The 12,257-nt window shown below is 53.0% G+C and overlaps 1 protein-coding gene across 5 annotated transcripts in view; it reads right to left on the bottom strand.

Moving 5' to 3' along the window:
- Positions 1 to 12,257, bottom strand: part of BAHCC1 (BAH domain and coiled-coil containing 1) — a 557,942-nt gene that overhangs the window by 34,241 nt on the left and 511,444 nt on the right. The window lies entirely within an intron of this gene.

Here is a 12,257-nt window from a genome sequence, read left to right as displayed (position 1 = left end):
GCCTGCGAGTCTGCCTGGTGCATTTGTTGGAAAGCCTGGTGTGATGTACCTGGCTGGTTTCCACCTTTCCCGCCAGGTCTCCGCGACGGAGTGCCTCTTTTGCTGCCTCTGAACTGCAATGCTCCCATGGACCTTGCTGTTTCGTTATCCTTTTTTAGTTGACTGAGCTTCTCATCAACTGTTGTCCCGAAAAGCGTGTCGCCGTTGAACGGTGTGTTCAGGATGCTGTGTTGCACCTCTGGTTTGAAACCTGAAATCCTGAGCCAGGCGTGTCTTCTTTCAGTGACACCCATCATCATGAGCCTGCTGGAGGTGTCTGCTCCATCCAGGGCCGTCTTAAGGCAAGAATTTGCCGCGTTCTTCCCTTCTTCAACCAGCTTTTCGGCCTTCTGTCTGGCATCCTGGGGCAAGTCCTTCACCAACTGCCCCAGATCCTCCATGATCTGGTACATGTGCCTGTTTATCAGGGCGTTGGAATTAGCCATGCGCCAGTGGGTCGCGGCGTTCCGTTCGATCCTTCTGCCCACCAGATCCATCCTCTTGCTCTCCTTATCCGGTGGTGGTCCAGAAGTAGTGGGTACGTTAGCCCTCTTCCTTGCTGTGGCCGTGATAATGGAGTCTGCAGAGACCGTCCCCTGAATGTAGGGTGGGTTTTTTGAGGAATGTTTGTATTTCTTCTCTGTTCTGGGAGTCACTGCCTTGCATGTTGCGGGCTCCCTGAATGCTTCCTTCCCTTGAGCCAAGACGCTGTCGAGCATTGGCAGGTACTGGCTCCTTGTTTGTGTGGGGAGCAATGTCTCTAGAAGGAAGTCTGCTTTCTGCTTCTCTTCGTCGAGCTTGAAGGCCGCTGCGGCAGACCTTATCACTGAGTTGTAGGCCCCGATGTCGTCTGGGGGCGAGGGCCTCGAGGGATATGTGTCGACCACCTCCTCCGGGCTGTCGGTGTCGACATCTAGGTAATCCACCTCCTGTAAGTCAGAGGGGGCCGACTCTGCGTCCGTCCTGCTGTCCTCTTCATCCCCATAGTTGTAACTATCGTAGGGATTCTCGTCCTCTTCCTGGTCGTCGACCACCTCGACGTCCGGGTCTTGTCCCTCGGCGACCTAGTCTTCTTCCTCAACCACCTCCACCACTGGTGGCTTGGTCTTGTGTGGGATCGTGAAGGTTTTTATCTTTGCGTCGAAATCTTTCTTCCGCTGCAAGATGTTTTCCATTTCGGCCTCGAGGCGCCTTCTCTTTTTCTCCATCTCGGCCGCGTGTTCCGCGTCGGATGGTTCGGCCGCTCTTTTCGGCAGTTGGCTCGGCGCCGTACTTTTCGGTGCCGAAGTTTTCGACATCGACCCGGATTTTGGGTCTCTGGTCGGCGTTGGTAGTTTAGGGTCCTTCTCCCTCGGGGTCGATCGATCCTTTTCGGGGACGATTTTCGACGACTTCTGCTGCTCAGCAGCTCTCGGCGCCGGGGACTCCTTCTCAGAGGATCCGCTGGGCCTGTGGGTACTCGCAGACGCCAGGTGTTTTGGCGTCGGCGCTTTCGGGGCCTTGCCCTCGTTTTTTCGAGACTCAGAGTCTCTCGGGTTCTTGGGGGCCGGAGAGTCTCCTACCTTATCAGAAGTCTTCGTGTAATCGGTCTCTACGACCGTGTAGCTGTCGTCTTCGGCGGCAGCATTGTCCTCTTCCTCGGAAGACATCCCCAGCTCGTAGAGGGACGGAGTCGGGGCCTTCCCCTGCAGGGTGGCGTGCGCTACCCTCTGTCTCTCTCTCACACGAAGGGTCTTCGGGGTGAAGGCGGAGCAGGCGTTGCAGTCCTCGCTTTCGTGATTTACCGGTAGACAAAGGTTGCATACCGGGTGCTGGTCCTTCTGCGCGTACTTGTGGTGGCAGTTACGGCAGAACTTGAACGGCGTGTTGTCCATCATCGAGTGCTCAGGGCCTCCCTGGTCGCGTGTTCGTCGACGTTCGTCGAAGATCTCGATGAATTCTCCTTCTCCTTTCCTGACTCCTTGTCGATGAAGTCTCCTGGAGTCTTCAGATGCCTTTTCTTTGCAATTTCTGTCTTTTTCTTTCTTCTTTCTCCAAAAATGTCTGGAGCCCAAACGGGAACGATCCAGACCCGACCGCGGAAAAAAAGAATCTGAAGATGGCGCCCAAGAGTGGGAGCTTCCGCAGGAAGCATGCCGACATCACCGGAAATACACCCAAGGAGGTGTGACGCTGACGCCCACCTGGGCTACGAAAAAAAAAAAAAAAACAAAGAAAAGACTACGAATCCGGACCCAACCACAAGACCACGGAATAATGCACAGCATAGTGAATCCAGAAAGATTCACGCTGCAAAATGAATAGTTTCTTACCTGTCGGTGTAGTTTTGCAGCTTGAAGATCTTTCTGGATTCACTATGCTGTGCATATTCCGCAATCTGGTGGGTGGGTCCGGAATCGTAGTCTTTTTTCTCTCTTTTTTTTTTTGTCGTAGCCCAGGTGGGCGTCGACGTCCCACCATTTGGTGTCCTCTCGGTGACGTCGGCGTGCTTCCGGCGGAAGCTACTACCCTTGGGTGCCATCTTCGGATTCTTTTTTCTGTCTCTTTTCCTTGTTTGTCTTTGTAGTGAATCCATGGCTATGTATGTTAATCGTTTTTTCAACGTTAGTGTTTCCACGTATTTTGTAATTGTTCCAACTTGCTTTCTTTTCCATGTTTTTCCACCCTCTTTTCCAGCCTCATCTTTCTGGCGGAGGCGGGTGGGTTCGCTAGTGAATCCAGAAAGATCTTCAAGCTGCAAAACTACACCGACAGGTAAGAAACTATTAGTTTTGCAGCGTGAATCTTTCTGGATTCACTATGCTGTGCATAGATTTTGTAGCGGTTTTCGTTACTTTTGTGGCGGTTGGGTGGAAGATGAGCGTTGGTTGCTAAAAATATGTTGAAGCACTTTTTGTCCCACTTGTGCTTCCTTGTTCATCTGTACATCCACGCAGTAGTGCTTCGTGAAAGTGTGTACTGAAGCCCATGTTGCCCCCAGGCATATATCCTGAATCGGTCAGGAAGGCAATTGTTGCTCCTTTCTTCCTGGTGGAGTGGGCTCGTGCCCCTCCTGTTAGCTCCTGGCCAGCTTGCTTGTGGCAGAACTGAATTGTCTGTGCGATCCATCGGGCTATGGTGTTTTTCGTAACTGGTTTGCCCATGTAACTGTTAGCGAAGGACACGAAGAACAGTTTCGTCTTCCTCTGGTCCTTCGTTCTTTCAATGTAGTGCATCACAGCCCTTCTTGCGTCTAGGGTGTGGAGCGACCTCTCAGCGCTTGTAGTGGGGTTTTGGAAGAAGCTAGGGATCTGAATACTCTGATTGATGTGGAACCTTGACACCACCTTTGGCATGAAGTGTGGGTCAGTTCTCATCACGACCCTGTCACTGTGTATCTGGATGTAGGGTTCCTGCAGTGTGAGTGCCTGCAGTTCGCTCACCCTTCGTAGTGAGGTGATCGCCACCAGGAAGGCCGTCTTCATTGTCAACATTTGCAGTGATGCTTTGTGGATGGGTTCGAAGGGTGCTTTCATGAGCTCCGTCAGTACCACGTTTAAGTTCCAGGCCGGTGGCGGCATTCTCTTTGGCGGCGCTATTCTTTTAGCCCCTTCCAGGAATCTTTTCACGACTTGAGATGTGAAGAAGCTTCTCCCTGTTTCTCCTCTTGTGTATGCCACAATCGCTGCTAGGTGCACTCAGTGAGGATGAGCTTAGCTTTGCCTTGATTAGGTGTGTGAGGTACCTTAGCACCGTGGACTCCTTGGTCAGTCACCTTTGGAGTTGTTTCTTGCAACACCATTGAGTGAATCTTTTCCACTTTTCCCCATAGCACTTGCGTGTGCTGGGCCTTCTTGCCTCTCGCAGTACCCGCAGGGTGCTCTCTGGTAGTTTCAGGTGTGCAAATTCTAAGTCCTCAGGAGCCAGGCTGAGAGGTTGAGGCTCTCTGGCTCTGGGTGTAGGATTCCTCCGTTTTCCATGGAGAGTAGGTCTCTTCTTTTTGAGAACTTGTGGGGTGGCCCCTGCGCCATCTCCATTATCTGAGAGTACCAGGTCTGCCTGGCCCATTGTGGTGCCACAAGGATGAGCGTCATGTTGCTCTTCATGCATTTGTTGAGCACCCTGGGGATCAGTGGTATCGGGGGAAAAGCGTAGGCAAATGTTTTTGACCAGCTTATCCATAGGGCATTCCCCTGGGACCGTGCCTCTGGTTGCCTGGATGCAAAGTATTGGCATTTTGCATTCCGGTGTGTTGCAAATAGGTCTATTGTTGGGGTGCCCCACTTCCTGAATAGACTCTCTGTTTCCTGACTGTTGAGTTCCCACTCGTGGGATGCTGAAGTCTGCCTGCTGAGCCAATCCGCTTCCACATTGTCCTTCCCTGGCAGGTGTATGGCTAGCAGGTCTATTTTTAGTGGTATGCCCATTTCCAGATCTCTTGTGCCAAGTTTGACAGCGGGAACGATTGAGTTCCCACCTGTTTGTTTATGTAAAACATCGTTGTGGTGTTGTCTGTTTGTATTAGCACCTTCCGGTTGTGAAGGTGTTTATAAAAGGCCTTGAGGGCTAGCAACACAGTTTTCAGTTCCAGGTAGTTGATGTGCCTGACTGCATCTGTAGGGCTCCACAGACCCCTCACTCTGAGCCTGTTCATGTGTGCGCCCCACCCCTTCTGGGATGCGTCTGTGGTGATGGTCACTGTTGGGTCCGGTGGTGTTAGAGGTTTCCCTTCCGTTATTCTCTCCTTGGTCCACCACCTTATCTCTTCCTGCACCCTGTGCGTTACAACCACTAGATTCTCCGAACTTCCTGTAGCTTGTGACCATTGTTGTTGCAGCCACTCTTGGAGTGGTCTCATTTGTAGGCGTGCATTGGGGACCAGATGGATGCATGATGCCATCATCCCCAAGATCTTGCTCACAGTCCTCACTGTCAGAGATCGCCCCTTCTGGTAGTGACGTTTCTCCCTCAGTAGGCTGAGCGTTCTTTTTTCGCTCGGTAAGACTCGGCATTGTATGGTGTCGATCTGGGCTCCCAGGAAGATCTTCACCTGCTCTGGTTCCATCGAGCTTTTGCCCCAGTGTATGGAGAAACCCAGGTTTGCTAGCGTTCCTGTCACCTGTTCTGCATGCTCTTTGCATGTCCTGTAGCAGTTTGCCTTCACCAGCCAGTCGTCGAGGTAGGGGTACACGTGTATCCCCTTTCTCCTTAGGTGTGCGGCCACTGCCGCAAGGCATTTGGTGAACACCCTTGGTGCGGACTTTAGGCCGAAAGCTAGGGTCGTGAATTGGTAGTGATCCTTGTTTACAGTTAACCTTAGCATGTGCTTGTCCTGCTTGTTCATGGGGATGTGCAGGTATGCATCTTTGAGGTCTATGGTAGACAAGAAGTCCCCTGCTTTTACCTGAGGAATGACCTCTTGTAGGGACGTCATTTTGAATTTTTGAGTTTTGACGTATTTGTTCAGGAACCGTAGATCCAGGATGGGTCTTAGGCTTTCGTCCACCTTTGGCACTAGGAAGTAGTTTGAGTACACTCCCATGTTGCGTTCTTTGAAGGGGACCCGTTCTATGGCCGCTTTGAGGAGGAGTTCTTGGGCTTCCTCTTGCAGTAGTTGCAGCTCTCTTCCTGAGTGCTGTCTTTTCTTTGGTTTTCTGTTTGGTGGCCTTTTTTCCAACACTATGCAGTACCCCGAACTGCATAATATTGAGTATCCACTTGTCTGTTGTTATTTTTCTCCACTCCTGGAGAAAAAATCTCAATCTTCCTCCTACCGGAGTTGCATGTTCCTTTGTGTCTTGTCCGTGTAGCCCTCTCCTCTTTGTTTTCCCGTGCTCCTCCCCCGGAGGGTGTGGGTGGTAGAGCACCTTCTCTCGTGTGAAGTCACTTAGAGGGGGGCTGTTCCCCGCCTCTTCTTCTCTGGCCCCGTCCATTTCCTCTCGATCGAAAGGACTGGCCCCTGCCTTGGTAGTTCCAGTTTTGCCTCTGCTGCCCCTGGTGGCCTTGGCTGTCACTCTGTTGCCCCTGGTGGAAACTCTGGTGAGAATCTCCTCGCTGGCTTCCACCTCTGCCGTTCGGCCTCCGCGACAGAGTGCCCCTTCTCATCCCTCTGAACTGCAGGGCTCCCATGGACCTTGCCGTCTCGTTGTCCTTCTTCAGTTGGGTGAGCTTATCATCAACTGGGGCTCCGAACAATGTTTCACCGCTGAAGGGTGTGTTCAGGATGTTGTTCTGGACTTCAGCCTTGAATCCTGAGATCCTGAGCCATGCTTGCCTTCTTTCAGTGATGCCTATAGCCATCAGTCTGCTGGATGTTTCTGCCCCGTCCAAGGCTGTCTTCAGGCATGAGTTGGCGATGCTCTTCCCTTCCTCTACCAGGTGTGCTCCTCTGTCACGGTATTGTTCCGGGAGATGTTTGAGCAACTGTCCCATCTCCTCCCAGTGCTGGTATTGATGCCTATTCAGGAGGGCGTTGGAATTCGCCATCCGCCAGTGCGTTGCAGCGTTCCTCTCAATCTTCCTGCCCGTTAGGTCCATCCTCCTGCTTTCTTTGTCAGGTGGGGGTCCGGACGTTGTTGGGACGTTTGCCCTTTTCCTGGCCGTTGCAGCGATGATAGAATCCGCTGTGACGGAACCCTTGATGTAAGCTGGGTCTTCGGAGGAGAATTTGTACTTCTTCTCGGTCCTCGGCGTTACAGATCTGAATGTAGCCGGGTCCTTGAAGGCCTCCTTTCCCTGGGCCGTGATACTCTTGAGCATGGGCAGGAACTGGCTCCTTGTCTGTATGGGGAGCAGTGTCTCGAGCAGGAAGTCTGCTTTTGGCTTCTCCTCTTCCAGCTTAATTCCATAAGCTGTTGCCGCCTTTCTTACCACCTCATTGTATGCCCCAATGTCATCCGGTGGTGAAGGCCTCGAGGGGTATGTTTCTACCGCCTCCTCTGGGTTTTCGGCCTCGATGTCCTGCCAATACTGGTCTTGGGCCGTCGAGGAACCAGAACCGTAGCTTGACTGCTGTTCCCCGTAATCCCCCTCTGTGTAGTAGAGGTCCTCCTCCTCTTCGTGCTCCGTAGGTTCCGGAGTTTTCGGCGGCTCTTCGATGTCGAACTCTTCGATCTCCTGTACCTCAGCGACAGTCTGTGCCGGCTTCGGGGGAATCTTGTAACTTTTCATTTTTTCGTCGAAGTCCTTCTTTCTCTGAAGGATGTTCTCCATTTCGGCCTCGAGCCTTCTCTTTTTTCTCTGCATTTCTGCGGCCTGTTCGTCGTCGAGCGTTTTGGCCGCCCTTTTCGGCGTCATCGTCGACGTCGAAGCTTTCTTCGGCTCTTTTTCTTTCGACGTCGAAGTCGAAGGCCCTTTTTCGGGGGCTTGCTTCGATGACCTTTGCTTTTCGCTGGTCTTCTGCCTCCGGGAGTCCTTCTCGGAGGATCCGCTGGGCTCTTTTTCGGAGGATGCAGCCTCGGTCGTCGATTTGCTCGGCGCCGGTGCTCCTTTCGAGGCTCTGTGCTCTGACTTTCGAGTGTCTGCCTCAGGTTTTCGAGGCCCTGTGGGAGTTTTCGGGGTCGTAGACTCTCCTACCTTATCAGGCGTACTCTTATCGGTGTCAGTGACCGTGAAGTCATCTGGTCCTTCGGCGATGTTGTCCTCATCGTCGGTGGAGAGGCCAAGTTCATAGAGCGTCGGGGCTTGGCCCTTGCCCTGCATCGTGTGGTGAGCCGTCCTCTGTCCTTCTCGAATTCGGAGTGTCTTCGGCTTGAAGACGGAGCAGGCGTTGCAGTCTCTGCTTTCGTGGTCGATTGGCAAGCAGAGGTTGCAGACTGGGTGCTGGTCCTTCTGTGCGAACTTGTGGTGGCAGTTCTTGCAGAATTTAAACGGCGTCTTGTACATCCCTGCGCTCAGGGGGCCCCCTGTGTGCGCATTCCTTCAAGGAGGTCGAAGATTTCGAAGTTCTCTCCTTTCTTCGTCGTCTCCTCACTAAAGGTCCTCTTCTGTCGATGTTCTTAGGTCTTCACCTGTGAATTTCTGCTGTATTCTCTTCTTTCCTCCTCCAAAACTTCTGGAGCTTAACGCGACGATCCAGACCCAACGGCGGAAAAAAGAATCTGAAGATGGCGCCCAAGGGTGGTAGCTTCCGCCGGAAGCACGCCGACGTCACCGAGAGGACACCAAATGGTGGGACGTCGACGCCCACCTGGGCTACGACAAAAAAAAAAAAGAGAAAAAAGACTACGATTCCGGACCCAACCACCAGATTGCGGAATATGCACAGCATAGTGAATCCAGAAAGATTCACGCTGCAAAACTACATATATTGTTTTGAGCACAAAAAGAGGAAAGGCAAACAAGTTGTTCCATGCATATCAGGGGCATAGTTAGGTTCACCGACGACCTCAAGGACTCCAAGAAGACCTGCCGCACCCTCGAGAAAGTCTGGCTCCTCGACCGGACCACCGACAACATGACCGCCCTCAAACACGCTACCCGCAAGCACCACCAGCTCATCCGCACCACCAAGAAGAAATCCCTGAAGGAACGACCGGACAACAACGCCCACGACAGCAAAGAGCTCTTCACTATCGTCAAGGAGTTCTCCAACCCCAGCACCGGCACCAACGACATCACTCCGTCACAAGACCGCTGCGACTCCCTCGCCTCATTCTTCCACCGCAAGATCGCCGACATCCACAACAGCTTCGGCGCCCCACCCACGCACCCAACCGTCGAACCAACGCCCCCCACCACCACCCTTCGCACCTGGACCACGGTGACCACCGAAGACACAGCCCGCACGATGAACACCATCCACTCCGGATCACCGACCGACCCCTGCCCACACCACGTCTTCAACAAGGCCGACTCCACCATTGCACCCCAACTCCGGAACATCATCAACGCCTCCTTCAACACCGCCACCTTCCCGGAGAGCTGGAAGCACGCCGAGATCTGCGCCCTCCTGAAGAAACCTACAGCGGACCCCACCGATCTCAAAAACTTCTGCCCCATCTCGCTCCTCCCTTTTCCTGCTAAAGTCATCGAGAAGATCGTCAACAGACAGCTGACCGCATTCCTCGAGACGAACGGATCCATCGACCACTCGCAGTCCGGCTTCAGAGCCAACCACAGCACCGAGATCGCCCTCATCGCAGCCACCGACGACATCCGGACCCTGCTCGACAAGGGGGAAACAGTGGCCCTCATCCTCCTGGACCTCTCCGCTGCGTTCGACACGGTCTGCCACCGCACCCTAGTCCAGCGCCTCAGCAACATCGGTATCCAAGAGAAGGCACTGGAGTGGATCATCTCGTTCCTCGCCGGAAGAACACAAAGTGTCCGCCTCCCCCCGTTTCGCTCCGAGGCCACCGAAGTCATCTGCGGCGTCCCGCAAGGATCTTCACTCAGCCACACCCTCTTCAACGTCTACATGAAACCTCTTGCAGCCATCGCACGCCAGCACAACCTCAACATCATCTCTTACGCCGACGACACCCAGCTGATCCTCTCCCTCACCAGAGACCCCGACACCGCCAGAACCTGCCTACACGAAGGGATGAAAGACGTCGCCGAGTGGATGAAGGACAGCCGCCTGAAACTGAACTCGGACAAGACGGAAGTCCTCATCCTGGGATCTTCCATGCCTTACATTTATCCATAAAAAAAGCTAAAAAAATCTTTTTTGCGACCTCCATCCAGCAGGCGGAACAATCGAGTAAAGAGGTCTTTAAGATTGTTAAATCTTTCTTCAAGCCAAGAGCCATTGAGACGGATATTATCCCTTCCGCAAGACTCTGTGAAACCATCTCTGATTTCTTTGACACCAAAATATTAAAAGTGTATGACACTTTTACTAATCCCGAGCCGACATTGATGGCTGAGCTTGGAGTTTCTGAGCCATCCGCTTCCTCTTTAAATCAATTTCAGCCCATCACCCTCTCCGAGGCATTGAAAGAAATAAAAAAAATGCAAATCTGGGGCACCTGATGATCCTTGCCCACCTAAACTGTGGAAATTAATGTCTGACGAAATCGCAGTTCCCCTCTTACATATATGGAACACGTCTATTACTACAGGCATGTTCCCGGACTGCTGGAAACAGGCCACTCTTCTCCCGCTGAAATAAAAACCCCAAGGCGCGCCGGATGATCTGAGCAATCTCCGACCCATCTCCCTTTTAGCAGCCCCTGGCAAAATGCTCGAAAAACTGATCCAACGGCAGCTTAACAGCTTTATTGAAGAAAGCGGTGCCCTACATGAAACTCAATCTGGCTTTAGGGCCGGTTTTAGCACCGAGACGGCCCTCATTGAGGTTGCCGAGTCAATCAGGTGGTCCTTAGATTCAGGGGCATCAGCTATGCTGGTGCTCCTGGATCTATCCGCTGCTTTTGACACGGTAGATCACAGCAGACTGCTGATTCGACTCAAGGACATTGGCCTTGGAGACAAAGCACTTAACTGGCTACACTCCTACCTTACAGATCGGTCCCAGAAAGTGGCTCTGGGCCCCTTCTCCTCTGAACCTAAAGGCCTCTGGTGTGGTGTCCCACAGGGGTCGGCACTCAGCCCTCTGTTGTTCAATGTCTATCTGGCCCCGCTTTTCACCTTGATTGCTAAATGGGGGGTCAAGGCTATATCATACGCGGATGACACTCAATTGGTCTTCCCCTATATGGACACGTCAGAGACAGCTTTTAGTAAAATCAAGGGCTGTCTTCGAGACGTGGCCAAATGGATGAACACTAATAAACTCATAATGAATGCGAGCAAAACAGAGGTGTTATTCTTTGGAAATCTCAAACACCCCCCTCCGGACCTTTGGTGGCCAACGGAAATGGGCTCTGCCCCATCTCCCGGAACCCATGCAAAAAACCTAGGAGTAAGATGGGATGAGAATTTGTCCTTCTTGCCGCATTTACAACAGCTTACCGCTGGCTGCCTGCACAAACTCAGAAATTTGCGCAAATTTCTGCCCCTGCTACCAGTCGAGTGTCGAAAAACGGTTGTTCACGCAACAATCACATCTCGACTTGACTATTCCAATGGCCTCTTTCTTGGTCTGCCCAGATATGCGGTGCAACGCTTACAGATCGTGCAGAATGCGGCTGCGAGATTGATAAAACGTATCCCTTTTAGGCAGCATATCTCTCCGCATCTGCACGAGCTACACTGGTTGCCAGCAGCAAGCAGAATTAAGTTCAAGGTGCTTACCTTGGCTTTCAGAGCACTAAAAGGCACGTGTCCCAACTATCTAAAACTTCGACTTCCCCGTTACCACCAAAAACTAGAGCTCCACTCAAACTCCCTGCTCAAGCTAACTGCTCCGCATGTGAGGAAAGCTAGACTTGGAGGCAGGTCCTTCTCTGCCGGCACAGCTAAACTATGGAATACCTTGCCCCCTGCCATCCAATCTGCCACTACAGAGGCTAGCTTTAGGGAGCTTCTAAAAACCTGGCTCTTTATGCAATAATCTTGATCTCCCCCCTGACTACTCGCTCTGGGCCGTAGGACTCGTTAGCGCCGGGACACCTCACCTGAGGTAGCTGTTCGCGCTCTATAAGCATCTGTATTATTATTATTATTATCTTCGCCCTCCGCCTGGGACGACTCCTGGTGGCCCCCAGCCCTGGGCACCGCACCCAAGCCAACCGACCACGCACGCAACCTGGGCTTCATCCTGGACCCCTCCCTCTCGATGACCAGACAAGTCAACGCCGTCTCCTCATCGTGCTTCAACACCCTGCGTATGCTTCGCAAGATCTTCCGCTGGATCCCGACCGAGACCAGGAAGACTGTCACCCAGGCACTCGTCACCAGCCGACTGGACTACGGAAACGCCCTCTACGCCGGAACCACAGCCAAGCTACAGAAAAGACTCCAGCGCATCCAGAACGCCTCCGCCCGACTCATCCTGGATGTCCCCCGACGCAGCCACATATCCAGCCACCTGAGGAACCTGCACTGGCTCCCCGTCGACAAGAGGATCACGTTCCGGCTCCTCACCCACGCACACAAGTCTCTCCACGACCTGGGCCCCAAGTACCTCAACGACCGCCTGACCTTCTACACGCCCACCCGCCAGCTACGGTCCACCAGCCTCGCCCTCGCAGCCGTACCACGCATCCGAAGAGCCACCGCCGGAGGAAGATCCTTCTCTTACCTGGCTGCCAAGACTTGGAACTCCCTCCCCATCCACCTTCGGCTGACCCAGGACCATCTCGCCTTCAGGAAACAACTCAAGACCTGGCTGT

This window comes from Lissotriton helveticus, chromosome 7, assembly GCF_964261635.1.
Source record: "Lissotriton helveticus chromosome 7, aLisHel1.1, whole genome shotgun sequence".
Lineage (NCBI taxonomy): Eukaryota > Metazoa > Chordata > Amphibia > Caudata > Salamandridae > Lissotriton > Lissotriton helveticus.
The sequence above is the reverse complement of the archived record's forward strand: the minus strand, read 5'-3'. Positions and strand labels throughout refer to the sequence as shown.